Source organism: Coloeus monedula (genome assembly GCF_965178545.1).
Source record: "Coloeus monedula genome assembly, chromosome: 7".
Classification (NCBI taxonomy): Eukaryota; Metazoa; Chordata; class Aves; order Passeriformes; family Corvidae; genus Coloeus; species Coloeus monedula.
In genome coordinates, this window is record NC_138787.1 from 27963949 (window position 1) to 27985128 (window position 21180).

A 21180-nucleotide genomic window follows, 5' to 3' on the forward strand; every position below is an offset into this window, starting at 1 on the left:
GATTTAATCCTGCCTTATACAGTTCTTAAACACAGGCATAAGTCTCACTGGAGTCAAGACAGGCACGTTAAAGCTGAGTGTCTGCTAAGCACTCTGTTAAATCAAGGCCTAACTCTGGTTATTTTCATATTCCTTTCTAATTCTGAAAAACAACAAGTATGCTACAAGAGGCAGTGACATCTCAACTTCTGCCCCCATTAAATAAGTTAAAAAATCATGAATCCTAAAGCAATTGCATTGCCATCATACTACTTTTCTTTTATGATTAATCCAGAGTTTTATATGTCTTTCTATAGGATTAATATCTTAACAGCAAGGTAATAGGTAGTGTGACATTTAATCTCTTTGATTAAATTCCATACTAAAAATGTCCCATAAATAAAAGAAACAATTGAGGCAATCATAAATTACCTTCATTGTTGCAAAGTGATGGATTTAGTGGTTACAGAGGGTAAAATCTCATGAGCTCATTAAAAGCTATAAGGGTTTTTTCTTTCCACAGCCCTAAAAGACATTGTGGCCTACGGCAGGTTTTCTCACATTGCTTTAATTTAATCAGTTGAAACCTTAAGAGGAAATAGGAGATGCTTTATATATGTGTCCATTTCATTTTCTGGTAGAGATCACCAGATCCAAACAGGGTTTTCTATCTCAGGTGCCTCCTGTAGTCTCAGTACTCTGTGCCTAATTGGAGAGGGTGTATTTTTGAGTTAATAGCCAGAATCAAATTGTTTCAAAATCAGAGTCTGCTTTTCAACTCCGCCACTGACCTTCATTGTGACCTTGGGCAAGTCACAGAAAGCCAAGTATTCAAGAGCTCAGTATCAACTACCAGAGCCAGATCAAAATGTATCAACCACAGCCATACTGCCAAATTAACATGGTTTGGATGCAGCCCAGCAAACTGTGCTCTTTTGAGTATTTGCCTGAAAGTATCACAAGGGCGATGCTTATCTCTCTGAAAATCTACATGCAGGTGAAGGTCCCAAAACTTTCAAGGCTCCACTGTACTACTTAAATGCACCTGGAGGATTCATTTCTCCCTTTCCAAAACTAGCAGAAGATCGCACCCAACCAGAAGGGATTCACTTAGCATGATAAGGCATCATTTTCCCATTCAATTAGAAACACTTTATACTACAAATACTAAGACACCTTCTACCTTTCTGTTTGACTAGAGCAGGTAAAAAGTCAAGTGGCAAGGGCAATAAAGTGAACACAAATTTCATCCAAGTTGCTGGGGGTTTCAAGGGCTCTCGTAAGAACTTTGCTAGCTCCTGAAATCTGAGTTGTCCCTTTGATTCCTCACAATGAGCTGTCATGACATGAAACCTATCCTCCAACAAGAACCACACATGCACAGGCTGCTGCATGCCTCTGTTGAGCTGCAAGGACAAGAGGCTTCTAGTCTCACAGTGCTGCCAAAAAAAAAAAAAATTAAAATGGGATTAAGGATTCAAATGAAAGGCTTTCTGTAAAGATAAAATAATACAAAAGGCTGACAGCAGAGAAGTCCCCCATGGTGCAGTTTGTAGGATCTTCTAAGAGTTTAGCAAGATTAAGTTAATGTAAATTACTTGAGGAGTATCTGCACAACCCACAATGGGGCTGGTTATGCTGCACATTTCACCAGATGAAATGCTGCATTTCAGTGTTAAACCTTATTCAAGTACCCATGGAAACAGCACAGATGACAGTGCTGGGAACATCAGGTTTCCTACTGGGGAACTACTGTGGAAGCCTTAGTGTCCATGGCATGGGTACTCTGCAAGGGTGGGCCATGAATGGTTTTGCTGTGGGTCTTTGCCATCAGCAGATAGCAGGAAACTCCTGACCCAGCCTCAAAAACAAAAAAACAAAAAACAAAAAACAAAACAAAACAAAAAAACCACAAAACAAACAAACAAAACCCCTGTCCCTACTGAACAAGAAATTTCTCATTAATATCTCAAGAGCTGCCTACAGCCTATGTCACTTAAATTGTGGGAGGCCTGTTTTAGCAGAGATTCATGGAAGGCAGAAGCTTGCTGACAGGCCCTGATAAATCAATCAGATCTTGGATTGCTTTTGAAAAACTTCAGCCTATTTTTCTGCAATCTGTTATTAAGCAGGCCCTGTTCTGACCAGTTCCTTTCACAATGACCTCTAACATTGTTTTGTTGGAGAAGCTGTAAAAGGAGAATGGGCTTAGGGCCAGGGACCCTTAAAAAAAAGCCTTGCTGTAGAGGATGGCAGGGCCTTCAGACAGTGCAAGAGTGGCCCAAGACTGCATGAAAAATTCCTTTTAGTGGAGATCTAATAATGCTTTGGGTGGATTAGCAGGGAGTGCAGCCCAAAGGGTCCAAAAAGGGAGGGAATCCATGACTTAGTGTCCCTGTGCTTTGGGGTTTTTGTCTTTCTTTTCTTTTTGTACCACCTTATTGTAATTTGTTTATCACAGACTGGGCCAGCACAATCCTGGATTACGGTAAAAACCTCACTGCAAGCTTCCAGACATGTGGATTCCTCATAAGCCTTGCTAAACACTTCTCTTCCATCACCCATGTTGGTCTGAGAGTCACAGGCTGTAGCTGGGGATGGAGATGTTTTGTATTCCCTATAAGAATTTCTTTAGATATTTACAAAAAGATAAACACTTTTCACTATGACTGAAGTTCAAAACTCAATTGTCCATAGGGAGGGGAAATTCAGAATTTCCCACCTCCTTTGTTATTAGGCTGATTGTGCTCCAGGCAAGAACTAATAGGATTTAGAGGGAACTGGTAGCTACCAGAGCAATTTCAGAAGTCTGTGACATGACCTGAAGAATTGATTGATTTGCACTATCCCTCGACAAGGAAGATATGTCATGTACAAGGAAAGAAGCAGCCAGGCATCTGAGGTCAATTGACCAGTGATCCCACAGTGCAAAAATGGGGTACAGAGCAAACGAGGCAGTTTCTTTAATAACAGGAAATCATCCCTGTTTTCTTTGAAGCCAAGGGAATTGTTTTCAATGTGTTCTGATTTATAATATAAATAAAGTACCCATCTCAGGTAGCTGAGTGCAGTTGCTCAGTTCAGACCAAAGCAAAACACCTCTGACTGCTTTAATATTTATTTGGAAGATAATAGTTTAGAATGGAGTGAGTTGAAATCGGCAAATTTTTGGTACAACTAAGCCTTGATGGTTGTTGTTGTTGTTTTCAATTTGCATTTGTTCTAGTTCCTTTTTTGCAAACAGACCATTTCACCCTTTGCTGGGAATCACAAATTAGCTATAACTGTAGTCCTTGCAGCAAACATAGTATTCCTTTTCCATCACTCACTTTCACTCTCCCCATGTACCTTTTACATTCTCATGCCATATGTGTCCAATTTTATGCCCACATGCATTTTAACAAGCAAATTTCCAAAGTTTGTGTAGATGAATACTTACAGGAGCTTCCTTATTTCCCCTCACTCTTTATACATCTATTGAGTCTGGTGCCCAAACAAATATCACTAGCAAATAAGAATGCTCAATATCAACTTCTTTTCACCAAGTTTTTTTCCTATAACATATTACATTTAAGAAAACTGGCATGGTTATAGGGACTATCACCAGGGTCACCCTAAAGCAGAGGGTTAATACTTTATCAGGTAGACTCTGAATTTGTATTCATATTAGTCATATTTAGGATTGATATAGAGGTTATTCTCTGTAGGGTTTTAGGGCTTTATTGCTTTTTTCTTTCCCTTAAGTACTGCAAAGTGTATCTCAGGTTGCCTTGAAGAGCTGTTCAAAGGATTGCCCTGTATATTTATTTGATTTTTCTTCTAGAAGCCCTTAATTTAGTTGTAGCAGATTTAGAAAATAGCTGTAAATCAGAAATCAAAGCAGGGAGTTCTGGCATTGCTGGCAGTGTCCTGCTTGAGCTGGAGGTTTGAAGAATGGTGAAAGCTGCAGATACTCTGCCACATGCATCGGGCAACAACTAAGCAGAATGAGAATTCAAAAGAGGGATTGAGCTAGGGAGAAAAGGGATTTACTGGATGTATTTCAGTGGACCAGGATATAGGATTTGATGGCATCCTAGGACTGACCCCAACACTGTAGACAGCCTTGAAGACAAACACAGGATTTCTGTCATGTATTTGCAAATACCCTGGAGCAGTAGGCTCTGGTCACAGCCAGAGGGGTTTTTTAGGGTTGACAATGCATATTGATAATACTTGGCATTTACCTGCCAAGCTGAGAATTACTGGTGCTGAAATCTTTGTTTAGTTAAGGAGAGAACAGAAGTAACACAGTCTGATTTCCCCAGCCATTCCCACCTTCACAATGAAGCCTGAGCTTCTAATGCTCCTGGTCCCATTGCTGTGTAGGCTTTCTTTAGACTATCAAGTTCGTATGACAAATAGGTTTGGGGAAATCTCTTCATTTCAGCGGATTTCATGAGCAAAAAAAGTAGGGCTGTATATATGAAATAAAGTATTAATTCTGAATTATTTACTCAGCTCCACTTGTTCTCATTTCCTTCTTTTTACTTAAACTAGATCATTCATCTTCCCTTCCTTCCTTGAAGAAATTTCAAAGGTTTTTTAATCACTTTGCACATATCAAATGCTGTTAGATATCACCATCATACTTTTGTTTGGGATGTCTCCAAATAATATTACATGCTTTGAAGTAAATAAACCTCATTAGCTTTATTAACTCCATTAATCACAGTTAATAATGTTAATGAAGCCTATTTTAGCGTCACTGTCAGAGCTTTAGGACTAATTGATCTCATTATTAACTTTTGTCGAATTACAATCCTCTTCAAATTTATCCCTCAGTACTATCAAATTTTATGTGAGATCAACATTTTCCTATGAGATTTTGAAACATGAATTCAATTAAAAACATTGATTTTGGAAGCATTTTGAAAGGTTTTGAGTTTGATGGCAAAAGGCCAAAGAATTAGAAGGTGAGGGGGACTGGAAATTGAAAGGGAAGCTACACAGAATCAAACTTCTTTTCTTCACTTGCTACACTCCACCCTCCACGTGGCGGAGGTGTCACCTGAGCAGCCGTGACCCAAATCCCCAACAGGACTCAGTCACCCAGGGGCCAAGTCTGACACGAAGATACTGACTTAGAGGCCACTCCAATGATCTCCAGTGCACACAGACTTTACCTCCCTATTCCCTCACAGCTTGTCTTGAATACATTTATGCACTTGGATCTCCGCATCTGGGGGGAGGTTGTAGGAGGGTGTCAGCAGATTAATGTATTAGTCTATTTATATGCTGCACCAAAACAGCTTTGTTTTGCTGGTTGCACAGGCCTGACATGATACAGTTAATTCTATACAGAGCCACAGAAAAGATGATTTTATTTTCATTAAAATGTTCTTGCTTTTTTAGGTGAAATGTTGACAAAACCAATATATATTACATTTTTTGAGCATTTTAAAATTTAAAGCAACACCTCTAATGTTACACTAATACTATTTTCTACTTTTGATGCTATTTTTAAATTTTCCATATAACTCCTATTCTGTTTTCTGGTGTGGATTAAAATTGGCAGTATCTAAAATACCTTGAAAAATATGTCTTCCAATAAATCTTTGCGGTTGAAAGTAGGAATAACCAGTGATAATAAAGAGCCAGTTTTTCAGTTAGGCTTGATAAGTATCTGTTCACACTAATACATACCAGCCTTCTCTATGAGGTACCCAAATTCTTCTCAAGCACAACAGCCTTTCCTTAGAGTTTTTCCCACTCCCACAGCATGAAAACAGATCAGCTGCTCATTTCAAAAGTGCTAATCCTAAATAAACATAGTTTCTGTATTTCAGTCTCCAGTTATAAAATGTTAAATGTCTATGTTGGGCTTGAGGTCAATCAGTTTGAATTTTTTAAGAACCATTCCCTCAGTCAGGCAGTCTTAAACCCCTTCCCCACTCCTCATGCTTTGCAAAATAAGATATTTTTATTCCTACATAATTACCAGGCAGAAAGATTCAGGGAAAAAAAAGGGGGGAAAAGACACTTTAGAGCTCTAACTAGTGAATTGTCTTAGCCTTTCCATCAGTTCCCTTTAACTGCTCTGTGGATAACTTCCCAAGTTTCTTTCAGTGACTAATGCTGGGTATTAGTTTAATGGGTCATAGTTACTGATTGGATCATAAATACAGAAATCCCACCACCAAAGCTTAAAAAAAACCCTCAGAGCTATTCAAGAGGAAAATAAAATTCAGCACAGCAACACAATAAAGTATGCAACTGTTGGCTTTCCCTTACCAAGAGAGCCTTTCCTGACTTTGCTGCACTTCCCCTACATGAAAAGGGTGGTTATTTCCTCAAGAAATCCAGATGTTATAATATCTTAAGTCAAATTCTATTTCCCTTTTCTTTGGAAGGAAGGGGGAGCAAGGCTGAGGCTATGAGTGCAGGTCACTGGAATGACCTAGAATTGGTTTAGAATTATGAAGATAATCAGTTTTGCCAGGTGTCAGTGGCATTTCTGTTCTAGGGCAGTCTGGTACAACTTCACTATTGCAGTGCTTTATTGAAGTCTTTGAGGGGTAACTAAGGAGCTATTTACATTGACCTTTACAACACTGGCCTGAGGCTCAGAGCAACATGGCAATATTCATTGCCAGTACAGGTCTGCAGAGATATTTCACACTGTAGGAGGTGGGAAGGAGACAGACGGTTACAGCAAGGGCCTGAAAGTTTCCAGGTACAACAACACAGAGATTCAATGTGCACCAGTGTCTGGGGGCTGTTTTCAGCCCTGCTTGTACACTTTGCTCCTGCTCTGCATGGATGCTGGACTGCCACGTGCTGCAATGGAGACACCTGCTCATTTAAACTTGTCAGACTGGCATTGCAGACCTTTGCCACATCTCACCGTCTCCAGGACAGCATTTTACTTTGATTTGTAACTTTTAGGTTGGATTTGATCACATTTCTACAGCTTCTCTTTAGAGCTGTAAAAATGAGCTTTAAAAACAAGTGAATACTGAAGCTCACTGGGCTCAAGAATGGGGTCTTTAAAATAAAAGTATTTCAAGACTCAAGACCCAGAATGTGAGTAGTACCAGCTGAGCTGTATCTCTAAAGCTCTTTCTCTCACTGTGGATTTGCTCAGGAACATTCATGGTATCAGCTACTTGCATTTGAGTTCCACCTTCAAGGAAATATGAATCTCTTAATTAAATATAATTTCCAGGGACATGTCCCAGTCTGGCATGTGTCAGGAAGGACAAACCAGGATGTGTATATTCTTACCATATTAACTCTTCTCAGGACTTTCTGGGAAGGAAAAATATGCTTGCCTTTCCTACCAAAATTCTTGCCTTTCAGTCTGTGTATAGACACACTTTAGAGGGATGCAGTGTAAAAGAAGCATGCTATCCATTTCTTGTAACTTTATCTAAAGATTTCTTATCAACACAAAGTTTTAGGATCCATTCCCATTTCAGAATCTGAGCCAGCCATATTAGTTTTCAGATAGGTTCAGAGGAGTTTTCATCCTGTTTAATAGAATAAAGACCTGAGTATGATGTAGGGGCTCAAGAACTCAAAATTAGTTCATTGTACTTTGGAAAAGCAAATTTCAGATTCAGGATGAAGGCACAAGTCAAATACAGCTTGACAAAGATTTACCATCTTAACAGAAATGTAAGGGTAAGAGAACTTCCTGGATGACAAAGTTTAGTCCCTGCTAATACCTGCATTATATAATCCCTTTTAAAAAAAAAAAAATTCCTTTAAATGGACTTCTATTTAAAAAAAATAGATTGGTATTTAGTAAAAAAGGAAAAGACTGAAAGTTTTTCAGTCCTGGCACAAATAGGTAGACAATCTTTAAAACAGAAAACAACAGCCTCAGTGATCTTCTGTGTGAAATCAAGGTCACTGAGGAATTCAAGGAGTGCAAGGTGAGCGGATCAGTCGCATACCCAGCAGAAGCAGGCAGGAGCTTCTGCTCTCTTTTATTCTAACTGGAGAGGAATACAGGCAGTGGCACAGGAAAAGACTGCAGTGATAAAGCATCCTGTAAACCTTGTAATTCTGTGCCTTCTGTGAAGTATGCCAGAACTGCAGCAGAAGCAGCACAATCCAGAACTGACTGACACTTTGCCAAGGAAAGGCACAAGCGCAGGAATGAAAGGGTTGCCATCCTCTCCTCACAGCCCAAATGTCACATAGAGATAAAGGTTACCGTGAGTAACAAGTCTCATTTCCCAGGGAGAAAGCATGCAGCACCAGGGCTCTTCACATATGGAAAGTGGTAGTGGAGCAGTGAGCTGGGTACACACACAGGCTTTGAGATTAGCAGCAACAACAGAGCTGACTTCCCTGCTGTCACAGTGCCAGCTGCAGAAGTTTCATGCTGCTTCCAACTGATCGCTCAGTAAATCTTCAGGAACATGGAAGGAAAACTACACTCTGAAAAATTATGCACCCTATAAACAGGAGCCCTTGCTGTGTCACTTCGGAGTGCTTTGAAAATGCAAAAATAGTAGGCTATAGGATCTGAAACAGTATGGCTTTGGTTGGGGGCCAGAAGAGCTTCTGAAGTCATAAGGTCATCAGAGCTCCTGTTTTCTTCAGAATTTGCCTCAACTCTTGTATCCACTTAATTAGATTGAAATTATCAAGAAACTGTTGATTCTGAATTCCAATTTAACTTCCTGATGAAAGATGAGTCCTTCAGAAAAACTAATGCACGAAGAAGAAGAGGCACTTTATTAAAAGTTTAGAAGCTTCAGGAATGGATGGTTACACAAGGCAGAACAAACAATCCTGCATATTACTTAGTATTAAATATTTCACCTTGAGCACCTTACAATAAGTGATAACTTGCTAACAATTAGCCAGCTAAGCCATCTTCAATGTGCAGATCTTGTCTCTAAGAAGTCAGGAATGCTGAAGGTGATTTGATCATTTTAGGATTAGTGGGGAGGTAGGTGAAATTGCTCTTCTTGTGCTGTTGCCTGATGCCCAGATATAAATCTAGATGATGACAAATGCCCTCTTCCCTTGCTCTCCACAAGGTAAAAAAATCCATGAGTAAAAAGCAAGAGCATTTCAAGACTTCCTGGTTGAATGCTCTACATCTTTTTCTAGTTATTTTGCAATCACTTGTAGACCCACTGGCTTTTAGCTTTCCATAAAAACTGTGGTGTATTTGGTGGGGATACAGTTAATTTTTGTCATAGTAAATACTATGGGCCTTTCTGATCTGTGCTGGTAACAGCGTTGATAATACAGAGATGTTTTGTTCCTGCTGAGCAGCACTTGCACAGAGTCAAGGCCTTTTCTGCTCCTCACCCCACCAGCAAGGAGGCTGGGGGTGCACAAGGAGCTGGGAGGGGACACAGCCTGGACAGCTGACCCCACCTGATCACAGGGCTATCCCATCCCATTGGCATCATGCTCAGCACATAGAGCTGGGGGAAGAAGCACAGGGGGATGTTCAGAGTGACGGAGTTTGTATTCCCAAGTCATCATTACATGGGATGGAGCCTGGCTGTCCTGGAGATGGCTGAACACCTCCCTGCCCATGGGAAAGGGTGTATGAATTCCTTGGTTTGGTGTGCTTGTGTGCATAGCTTTTGCTATACCTATTAAGCTGTCTACTTCCACCCTGAAGTTTTCTTTTATTCTTCCAATTCTGTCCCCACCACACTGTGGTGCTTAATTGCTGACAGGGGTTAAATCATGACAAATACCTGCACTTTCCTCCCTCCTTCTTCCTGTCTTTTTGTCTGTCTACCTATTAATAGACTGACAGGATTAGTGTAATGCTTGATTGACTGCTTGTTGTCAATCAAGCCCCTCTGCCTTAACAACCAAACAGTCATTTGGGTAGCAAATTCTCTCTTAAATAGGAGTTGTAATGGAAGGAGGGCTCAATTTAGCCTCAAAAGATTTGTCCTTATAGAAGAGGGGACAAATTTGCTGCTTCTGATTTCTGCTTTTTTTTTTTTTAATCCAGAATATCCCTGTTGGCCACTTGTGATGTGCAGTACATAGCAGCTGATGTTCCCCAGCTCTTCAACAGGCTTAGTGGTATTCTTCCTTTCCCGGTTAGGGAGATGGAATTTCTTTCTGAATTTCGCTAGTCTTATCCCCTCAGTTGCCTAATAAACTGTGCAGCTGCAGCAGGGGAGGGGAGCAGGAGGGTTTCCTTCCCTGCCTTTGCTGCGCTGCAGGAGGCTGCGGTCGCATTCGTGTGTGCGTTGTGCCATCGCGCGGTGCTGCTGCTGCACTGCCATCAGCATCCCTGGGACCTGCGCTGAGTCCAGCCCGGCTACACAGATAATCCCCATCAGTGCTGACTCCGAGCCTGCCTTCATCCCTATGAACGGCTGCTGCTCCAAGGGTTCCCACAGACCACCGCATTAAAAGCTCCGACAGAGAAATTAGTATGTGGCCAAGGAAGGAGATGATGGGATCTGCTCAAAGGAGGAGTAGTTCCTGTCCTGACTCCCAGAGGAAGCAAAATGGGGATTCACTTTTGTTCTATAGAGCTGCCTTCACTTGGATTTGGGAAAGATACAAGAAAACTGTATCGGTTTTTAAGCATTCTTTACCACTGTCAAGCAATCAGCCCTTGTCAGGTGCACTGACAACATGAGGGATGTAGGGCACACAGTCGTCTCCTGCACTCTGTCTTTGCTGGCTTGTGCTGAATTCTGAAAAAACTTTTTCTAATGCTTCTTGCTCTGTAAGTAATGGCAACATTAGTGAGGTTAGAGACTGTAGAAAATATGTGTCCAATGGCATTCTAGCATATTTTTTAAATTGTATTATGTTTCCCAGCAGGCTCTGACAGGGAATAATCTGTCTCATTATCCTGATTTTCTGTAGAAGCAAAGTTTGCAGGACTGCAAGTATCTCTACCATTCTTTCCTTCAGTTTGAATTTATTTGACACAGTAGAAGTTTCAAAGACCTGAAATTCCCATACATTTTGCAAAAATAAGAAAAGATCAGAGAGGCTCTAGTAGAGCTTTTACCCAGAATAAAGAGTGGAGCATAAACTGACCCTTGATTAGACATCAAAGCATGCCCTTGGGAGAGCAGCTGGAAGACATGAGTCCACAGAATCACCATCTCTTTTTGATGTGCTACTTGCAAAATGACATGTTATTCTCCCCTATGCATGCAGAGACAAAGCAACATAAAGTGAACATCACAAGTGGTTCTCACACTGCTGCAATTTCCAAACGAGTCATTTTATAAGGTCATGGCAATACTCTGAAATTGTTAAAATGGCATCTGGGCTGCCTTTTGATCTAGAGCATTCTATTATCATTCCTTTTTTACAGTGTATTGTAGCAAGAAAGCACAGACCCTGAAAATCTATAATCCAGTATTTGTTTCTCAGGAATATTTATATTCTTACAAATATACAAAGAAATAACTCTTCCAGATAAATAATTTGTACTATAAATTATTTCAGGTAAGGCAAAATACAGATTTCCATGTTCCTAATGAAGTACAGTCTTCCGGGTGAGTTGTCACAGTCACGCCAGCAAAACAATTTAAGAATAAAAATTCCTATTACCTATAGGTAGTATGGAAATGCTTAATTCAGAAGAAAGTGTTCCAAAAAAGGCATGAACAAAACCACACACCAAAAAGAGGTGACATATTATCAGAAGATGGAAAAGGAGCCAACTGTATCAAATCATTCTGCATTGCTTTGATTACTCTTTTTTTATATTCAGCTCTTTTGAATCACAGGTTTGAGACCCACGGTATAACAGGAAGAATGTGCCCATGCTATATGCAAGCCAAACTAAGTTACACCTATACAGCTACACCTGTTCCCTTTGGCTCCTTTCAACTCTTCCTTCCTGCACTAATTGTCTTCATGAAGTTTTTCTTAGAGTCTCTGTTCTCTCTTTATTTTTTCCAAGTGATGAGGAGCTAAGGAGTCCATGACAAATAGCAATTCAGTCAAATCTATCTTGACTACTCTTCACTTTTGGCTTTATTTCATCTTCTCAATTTCATCTGCCTGTGCCTCCCTGAAACAATTCAGTTTAGCTTGAAGATTTTTTCTTATTATTAATGCAATGGCTCATTAGATTAATCTCTGCTTAAAATTCATGTCCTTCTCTCTCACCTCTGAGAGACAACCACTGAAAAGCGGCCTCCTCTGATGTGTATTTACTGGCTGTTGAAGGTCACTTTCTGAAAAACCCATTTCCTTCCCCAAAAGTCTAAAGATTCAGGATGGATGGATGATAATTCACATCCTGTCGTCTTCATTTACAGCTTGTTGTTTTAGATTTGGGGGTTTGAGAGTTTTTTTAATCGAAGAAGATTTAGAAATGCTTGCAGAAATTCAGTGTTTGTTATTCAAATTGTCTGTGCCACTGTCTTGACAAAGCAGCTGTGCTCTGAAAATGATGACATTTCTACCCCCCTGGGCTACAAAAGGAAACTTCTGTCCAGGCTACAAAGATCTCTAGTGACATTAAAAGAGATTTTTATGAAGTGAAAGGCAAACACCATTAAAAGCTGTAATTTTTGCTCTTAAGAAATTATGCATATTTAACCAGATGTCTTTGAACTCATGCCACCTATGTAAAAAACAAACAGCTTTTTTGAGAATTTGAGGATTATTTTACATGAGAATTTAATTTGTTTAAAGGGAAATGAATATGGATGAGGATATTTGAATAGGTTCAGTGTGTTTGTCAGTCACAATTGCCAAGCTGGGACTAATCTTGGTGATTAGTAAGGGTAGTGATAAAAAATATGCTTGTACCCAATGTGCCTCCTGATTGGCAGTTTATTGCTCTTAGAGGACCAGATGTCAAAAGCCATATGCTAATATTCAGCACAGAACAATCCTCTGGTTTACACTTTTAAACGCACCATCATCATATGTCGATATTCAGCACAGAACAATCCTCTGGTTTATGCTGTAAAAGGCACCGTGGTTGTCACTGCTGAGCAGTGAGTGAGCAGCAGCCCGGAAAGACAAGAGCCCTTTCAGGCAAAAGGAGCATTTGCTGCAGCAGTTGGCAGAGGGGAAGCGGGGGCTGCTGGGGCTGCTCCAGGCTCTGCTGCTGACTCCTGGCATCCTATGGCGACCATCAGGGAAGGGGACATGAAATATTTTACCTAAACTGTACTTCATACTTATTCAAACCAGGAATTATTTTTTCTTTACACAGCATCTGGCATAGTGTGGTTCTGCCTCATTACTGGAGGTGCAGCAATGGAGTTACTAAATCAGAATTAAAAAGTGTGTTAAGTGAGAAGTGCATTAAAAAGAAAAAAAACCTTTGGGTATCAATGCCTTAAAATGTCTTGTGTTTGTATAGGATTTGAGTTCGTGATCTTCCTGAGCAGGGGAAGTTTACATTTTACTGGTATTATGAGTTTTGAATACAGAATTAACAATTAAAAAAAATACTCTATTAAATGGTTTATTTAAAGGTAGAACTGCAAGGAAAAAAAAAGCATGGAGGGAAAAATACACCCTTGAACCATTTCACTTACACTAAAACAAAGCCAGCTTCTGCCTGCAGTTAAACCTTCCAGCCCCAAAAATCAAAGTGATGCAAGGTTTGACTGCAGGCAGTATTAGCATAGGTTTATTCTGGTACCATTTTCCATATGCCAAATATATTAACCGTAACAATTACAGGTGATGTTAGCCATAATGCCAAGGAAACAATTGCCACAGCCCTCAGCATTTGCTTTCCACCTGATCAGACCAAAAAGGCAGCAATGGACAGGTCTCTCTCAGGACAAATCAGGCTGTAGAAATGCAGAGAACTAATGAGATTTCCAGCCACTGCCAGCAGTAAGCAAACCCACCAAGGTGTTATTAAAGGCAATGGTGTTCTGCAACACACTGCTGCAATTTCCTTAGGATTATTCTGAAGTTTCAATTCCTTCTGATTTGATAGTCGCTGCAGAAAAAACCTGCCATTTCAAAGATCAGTTGAGTTGAACAGCATTCACAGTAGCTGGTCTTACAGATTGTTAACCTCATTTTACATCCCGTTCTCTTGTACAGAGACTTAAATGAGCACCTGCTCATTTTTGTACCTGCATAGTTCCACCTCCAAATGCATCTACAGCCATAGCCTAAATGGAAAGTGTCTCTTTGAAACATCTCCATTCCAGGCTTTATTTTGATGCAAGATGAGGATTACAAAAGCCTTACAAAAAAAGATCACGTGAGTTCTTTTCTTTAAGGAGAATTCTTGGGTTTTAGTGTATTGGAGGCAGAATTTCAAACTTTTGGAAAGTTGGTCTGGAGTAAGTTTAAATTGGAGAAGAAGATACTCAGTGATAGTCCTGTTCCTGTACAGCTGCATTACACCTGGCATGAGCTTCCCCTTCACTCTGGGCTTTGGAGAGCTCTGTCTCATTCTAAAGGAGAACTGACAAAATGCTCTGGGTGAAGGAGATATTAATCCAGTTCTTATGCTATTCCACTCGTTTGTTTTTTTTCTCAAAGCAGCAATATAGCGAGGTCATGTGCTTCTCCAGAATGATCCTCTCATTTGCACTATTTAATGAAATCCCTTTCACAAGTTGTGTAATCCCACGCTAATTAAAGAGGGTTTAATAGACCATTACATCTCCATTAACATCACCTTGTGTTCCTCTTGGAAGGTGTCACACACAGGGAGGACTGAACAGGAAGGAGCTCGATGGAGGCAAATAAGCTTCTGGAGGCAAATGGTCCTGTGTATCTGTAGGAGACGGTTTTTGAGGACAAAGGTGTGTTACATGCTCCTTAGTATGCAGATTGTGCTTATCTTACTGTTACTCCTCTTTGTTTTTAGCTTTGTTGGGAGAGGATGTTGGCAGAACACGCTGGAAGGTCCTGGGCTGCAGAGGATGATGTTGAAGCAAGAGGTATTGATCACTGTGACAGTGCTGTTGGGACTGTGATGGCTGAGATAAAAAAAGAGACATATAGTGGCATCTGCAGGGAGTGCACATACTCCTGCACAAGGATTGGTGCCCCTTTTTATAGTAAGCTTAAAAAAGTTGTAGACTGTGCGACCAGGGAATGATGCACAGATGGAGGTATTTTAGAGAACTTTGAACCAGAGCTGGTTTGGAGCCTGCCAGCTGGGAAATGCAGGCAGAGTTGGTATGCAAACCCTGAGCCCCAAATTATTGATGTGCCCTGTACCACCTTAGTTTTAATGTACTTCTTGAGAGCTGATTTAATATTTCACTAAAGGCTTTGACAAGGCGAAGCCTCAGTAAATTTCAGAAAGGCTCATCTGCTGTCTTAGTCTGGTGAGCAGAATGTGCTCTGAGATGCTCCAGTGATTTGTAGAAACTGGTCTTGGGCCTCCCTGAATTCTCCCTGTCTTTTTCAGTCTGATAGTTTTATTAACTGCTTTTCTAGTACTGTATTATAAATCCACTAATTTATTTGGTTCTGGTTGTAATGCTGACTTGGTGAGTGGTGTTCTACAGCCCTGGCTTTTAAGAGTAGTAGTTTAAGAGTTTATTGAAAAGGCTAACAAAACTACAGTGATGTTTTCATGGGCAACCAAATTTCTGTAAAGGATGTAGGCTAAAAAGAGGTTTTTTTTCAATAAGCAGAACCACTTGTAGTTTGTTTTTTGTTTTACAAACGGGGGAGAAAAATCAGCCAGGATGAAACTTCTGTCACATAAACAAGAAATGCTGAAGCCTTCTCCTATGTATTACTAGTCCCTTAACAAAATTATTTACAGTTAGGAGGAGCTCTACATAGACACAGATATTTTTCTCAGGTACTTAGGTAAGGTGATCAAAATCAATGACTTAAAATGTCCAGAGCATTGCGTCTCAAGAGAGTCCTCTCCCCGAAAGTGGTTTACAAAGTCACTTACAATCTTGCTGTGAATCATAATTGATTAGCTGCTTTAAACACCAAAATATTTATAAGAATCTAGCTGAAAATCATGAGCTGTCAAGATCTAAAGAGCTGAGGGACTTCTGAATTGTCTACTATTAGATTGGATCAAACTTTTTAAGAGGTAGTAATACAGGGAACCATAACTGCACACAGATAATTATCTCTAGGGATGTTAATTAATTTCTGCCTGCTAAAAATCCCTTGACTTTGGACTTAACAAAGATGAAACTTCCCTTTCATTTGTGTTACACCACATATTCTGCAGTGTTAGCACGAATATAACAGACGTTTTATTTTTTCAGCAGATACTCTAGGATGTCATCTAATTTTAAAGTTTCTGATTGCTCCAAACTTAATGATTCTGGGGAGAAAAATCTCTCAGGTTTGAGTCACTGAGTCTTACCAACTAATGCAGACACCACAAGTCACAGTCTTGCAAGCCCTTAATTTACAATTCTTTTGAAGCACACATTTTATGTCTGAGTCACCTTGCTAGCAAGGGCACTTGGTGGAGGGAGGATGGTGCTCTCAGGGGGGTTATTCAGGCTCTGTTTGTTACGCTGACTTAGAATGACCCTGGTATGGCTAAGATTTTAAATATTTATTCAAAACCCCATTCCTCATCCTGGCTCAAGCTCCACTAAACCCAGAGCCTACTTCTTAGTAGTTCATAACAAGGCTCACGTGTCACTTTGGGGCACCCAAAGGAGATCACTTTTTCAGTGGAGCCGGAAAATCCCTCTTTCTGGAAGAGGCTCTGGGTAGGACAACATCTCCAGGTGCTCCAGGTATGCCCTTGGCTGTGCTGAGCTGCCCAGGCACCTGTGTGAAACACAGTGAGTAAAGACAAATTACTCTGGGCAGGGAGGATGCTCAGGTTTGTGTGCTTTCATAATGTTGTTTTTGCAACTGAAAACAGCATTCTGAGTGATGCCTACCAAGGGCAAAATTGAGAGTGTGCCTGGATATTGCCAGATTTGCCTTCTGAATGGGTTGTTCTGAAAAATCAACACCAGCTGGACAGGATGTGGTGTCACCATTTTCCTGACACCCTGGTGGATTTTCACCTGAAGGACTTATTTCCTAATCCTGACATCATTCTTTGTGGGGTCTTTTAAAAAGCAGCTGTCATCCTGGCCTATTTTGTGTCCTCCCTCAATCACCGAGGAGAAGCAGATGGAAGTTTTGGGCTTCTTCTCTTTTTAGATGAAGATTTTATAGTATGTTAAGAACATAATGGCTTCTGTAGCCAACAGTGGCTCCTAGCCAGGCCAGAGGACAAAACATTTGTTTGCACCATATGTGGCCCAAGTGCTAAGCTTTAAGGAATGTCCAACAGCTCAAAGTATGGGTATATGAAGAGTTTGTCTATGCTCTGTAAGACAGGCGTGATGAGATATTCCAGCTGCAGGTAGGTGCTGTGTGTAAGAGGAGGTGGCTGCTGTGGGTGGCTCTTCAGTGCTTACTTCTCCCCAGGTACTCCATTGGGACCCTTGGCAAACCTGCACTTCAGCCCCTCTCTTCTTCTGTTTATTTAGATCCGACTGTGTCAGAAACCCAAACCCTTTCTTTTATCTTCTTTTGCTGACTTTATCATTTAGCGCCATAGTCGGTGTTTCCTAATTGTAACAGCAATTTTCTAAAATTGGAGGAAGGAGGACACAGTTTATCAGCTCATTCATTTTGATTTCCCCAGAGTATTACTGTAGACAATATTCTCCCAATCATAGCTCTTCAGAGGCTAAAGAAGTTAGAAACATAGAAATACCACTAGAGCTCGACTGAATAACTTGTGCTAAAATAGTCCCATGCTCCTGCAGGGCATTGTGAATCATTACACTTGCAGCTTTAATTTATAACTGTAAGTACTATTTTCATCTCTCGAGCCCTGCAAAGCCGTTTCTAAGGCAATTCCTGCAAGTTTTGGACAGTCCAAATTGACCCTAGACTCAGAGCAGTCCTGAAATCCTTTACAGGTTCCCTTGACATCTGCTGTTCCCAAAATGGCTGGGGTGGCCATCTGTCAAATTTAAGCTTACAAATGTCCAAGTAGCCAGGATGAAAACAACCAGGAGAAGGCTGCTAACTCTTCCCAGCTGTATCTGTCATCTGAGTGAGAAATGGCCTTTCCCTGTTTATCTCATCTCTGGACTGTCACCATTGGTGTGCTTGGTCTCCCGTTCTCCTGCCTCTTCTGCCTCTCAACTGTCCCAGGTGTGCTCACAGCATAGCTGCCTGCTCCTAGATTCTTCTCCCCTAGTAAGGGAACAGCAAGGAACCGAGTAGATGAGGGATTAAATGTTAATGCTTTCTGATGCCAGAGGCTTTCTCTAGCACCACTTAGGCTGTTTCATCCTGGCTGTGCTGGGAAGCACTTGAAAGTGAAGCACTCACACATTAGGTGGTGCTAAACCCTAATAAATGCAGACAAACTGATTTCTGGAGCTGTTGCCCATCTCACTTGCTGCTTCTCTGCACTCATCCTCGTGCTCTGAATGCTGCCCTGCACAGAACCGATTGTCAGTTCAGAAGTTTGTCAGTTTGCTGCTAAACTTGCCATCAAATAATTCAAGATTAAAAGTTTCCTGAGTACTTTCTTTTCGTTTTTTCAAAAATTACACCAAATATTAGGAAAATGAATTTAATGTTTTGGGACTTTTCTGCTCCTAGCTATATCTCTGTTGCATTTGACAGGCAACATAGTAGTGAATCTGCAGTTGGGTATCTGGTAGAGCTTGAGACATTCTGCAGAGTATGAGGAGAGAAGGATGTCTGTGGTCTTCCCAGTTCACTGCTGAGCATAATTTTTTCATGCTCTGCACACACCTCCAGGCTGCATGAAAGGTCATGGGATGCAGCAAGAGTTGGCATGGAGTACATGGAACTTGCAGACTCCTATCAGAGTTTGCTTGTCAAACGTTTAAGACACTTTGAGTTCTGTTGCATGAGGGAAGCTTTGAATTAGGAGATCGGGACCTTACAGGATAATCGTGGACGATATTAGAAATGAAGGCATGTGAAATAGCTGAAGAGGTGCTTTGAAACAAGCTGCCAAGAAATGAATAATCACAGGGAACTTAGATGCCACTCACAGTACAGCCTTTTGTTTCTTAAGGGAAGCTACCTCTCTTGGACTTCTTTGCCTCTCTGAGAACAAAAGGCAGAATCAATAAGCCAGTCAAAGAGACAACTGGAAATTACTTTGAAGTTTGTGATGAAAGAGAATTTTCCTTCCTGTTTTGTGTAAAGGAATTGCAGATTCCTTAACACAAAACATGGCTGGATCACTTCCACCTCAACAAATCCTGCATGAGGAGTCTAATCTCTCATTCTGTCCTAGTACCCAGCCCTCCTGAGCACCACTCCGCCAAATGAGTTCAACCAGCTGTAGTCTCTACTGCAGACACTTTCTTACTGCATGCTAGTTTTTTTACTGCATGCTTTCCAAAGTAGAAGCTGAGTCTCCTGTTTCACCATTACAGCTCTCGGGAAGTTTTGCTGTGGCTATTTTAAACATGCTATATATTATTGGGTGGGGCAGGAGGAGGAGGATGTTTCTCAAGCAGTCCTAAGCTCTATAGCCTTTTGGTTTTTGCCTTTAGTTTGTGTTCATGGGTCAGGAGAGCTGCAAAAGTACTATAATAATTGACAGTAAATTAAGTGTTATGTTAACATGTAAATTACACTTGAAAGTTCCAGACAGTTAATGAACTATTGGATGGAAACTGGTTGGACAAAAAACCACATAATTCCTAAAGATGAAAAAATCTGAGTGCTAGAAATTGTATCAGTCTTACTTTTACCTTTTAAATGTAAAACACAAAGAGATTGGATCTCCTGACTTTCTCACTCATATCTGAAGGTCAACACCACTTTGTCCTGTCTGATTCTGGCAGCCAGGGGATGTTTGATCACTTCTTGGCTTCTATTTTACAGACACTCAGTCTCTTCTGCAGTTTCAGAACTGCTCGATGGCAGGGCACCAATGGAAGTAACTGGTTATAGTTATCCAGGGACTATTACATTTTAATCTTACAATGCTTCTTTCTTTGCTGCCATTATGAGTCAGTAACTGTGACAGAGACATGGGTGCTCTTTATTAGCATGCAGTCATGCAATACAAGGTTGTCCTTGACCAGGGCAGTTCTATTTCAAAAGTATCCCTGACAGGGACAGCTTCTATGCTCTGCATGTTTGCAGCACCTGGTAATTTCCATTGAGGCTCACTAATTAGTATTTTACTCCATTCAAAGATGACACCTAAAACATTAGGATAGCAACTTCCTGATAGATGAATAATTGGCAGAGCAGAATTTATGTAAGCTTTCTTAACCATAAAAATTACCTTGCTGACACTGGATGGTCTATAAATTCCTCTTGCATCTTACTGCACAATCACTCAGCCTTCAGTTGGTGAACTACAGCCTTTCAAATCACCAAGGCCTACTTTCTATCTGTAAAGGTTCATGCTGCTCACCCTGTGGGTCCCAGGAGACCCATCCACATCCCACCTGCCAGCTCCCTGTAGGTCCTGTTGGGTCCTTCAATTAATCTCCATTTAGGAGGACAAATGCAGAATGACAAAACTTGGTGCCTCATCTCACTAACAGCAAGATGGACCCAAGATAAACAGCATTTCAGAGGCCCAAGAGAAGACATCTCCACCTTCCCTCAGATTCTCCCAAACACATTTCAAAAGACCAGGTATGCCACAGGCTTAGTTGAAGACTTTAGTGTCCCTGCCACTGCTTCAGTGCTCACAGAAATCCCTACGATCCCAGTCATTTCTGCAGTTCACCCAACAGAGGTGCTTTCATACTGCAAGTGTCATTTAACACTTGGGTTCTTTCTGAGCTAAGGTAAAGTTGCAGGGACACATCTCCAAGTGAAGGGCAGGGAAGAAAAGGTTAATCAGCTGACTGCAAAACCATTCCCTTTAACTGAAGGGAGGGAGGCATGCTGCATTTTTTATAGCTTGGGACAGAAAAGTGCACAGAATGGCATGGATGCAAAATAAATGTTTCATGAGTCCCCTAAGAGACTCTTCCCTGAGAGGAAGGAGCTGGCATGGTGATGGCAGCCTCAGGGCCTGCAGAAGCAAGCCATGAAGTCTGGTAGCAGAGGCAGCTTTCTTAGAGGATCTTCCCCCTTGGACTTCCATTGCTTTTTGTTAAATAAAACTCGGACCCTTCCTTAGCAGAAGGGTGCCATGCATCCAGCACACACTGCACTGGGCATCAGAGCCAGGCAGTACTGGAGATGTCTTTGATACAGCTCTGAAGGCTGTGAGCCTGCCTGCCCTGTGCTTGTGAGCAC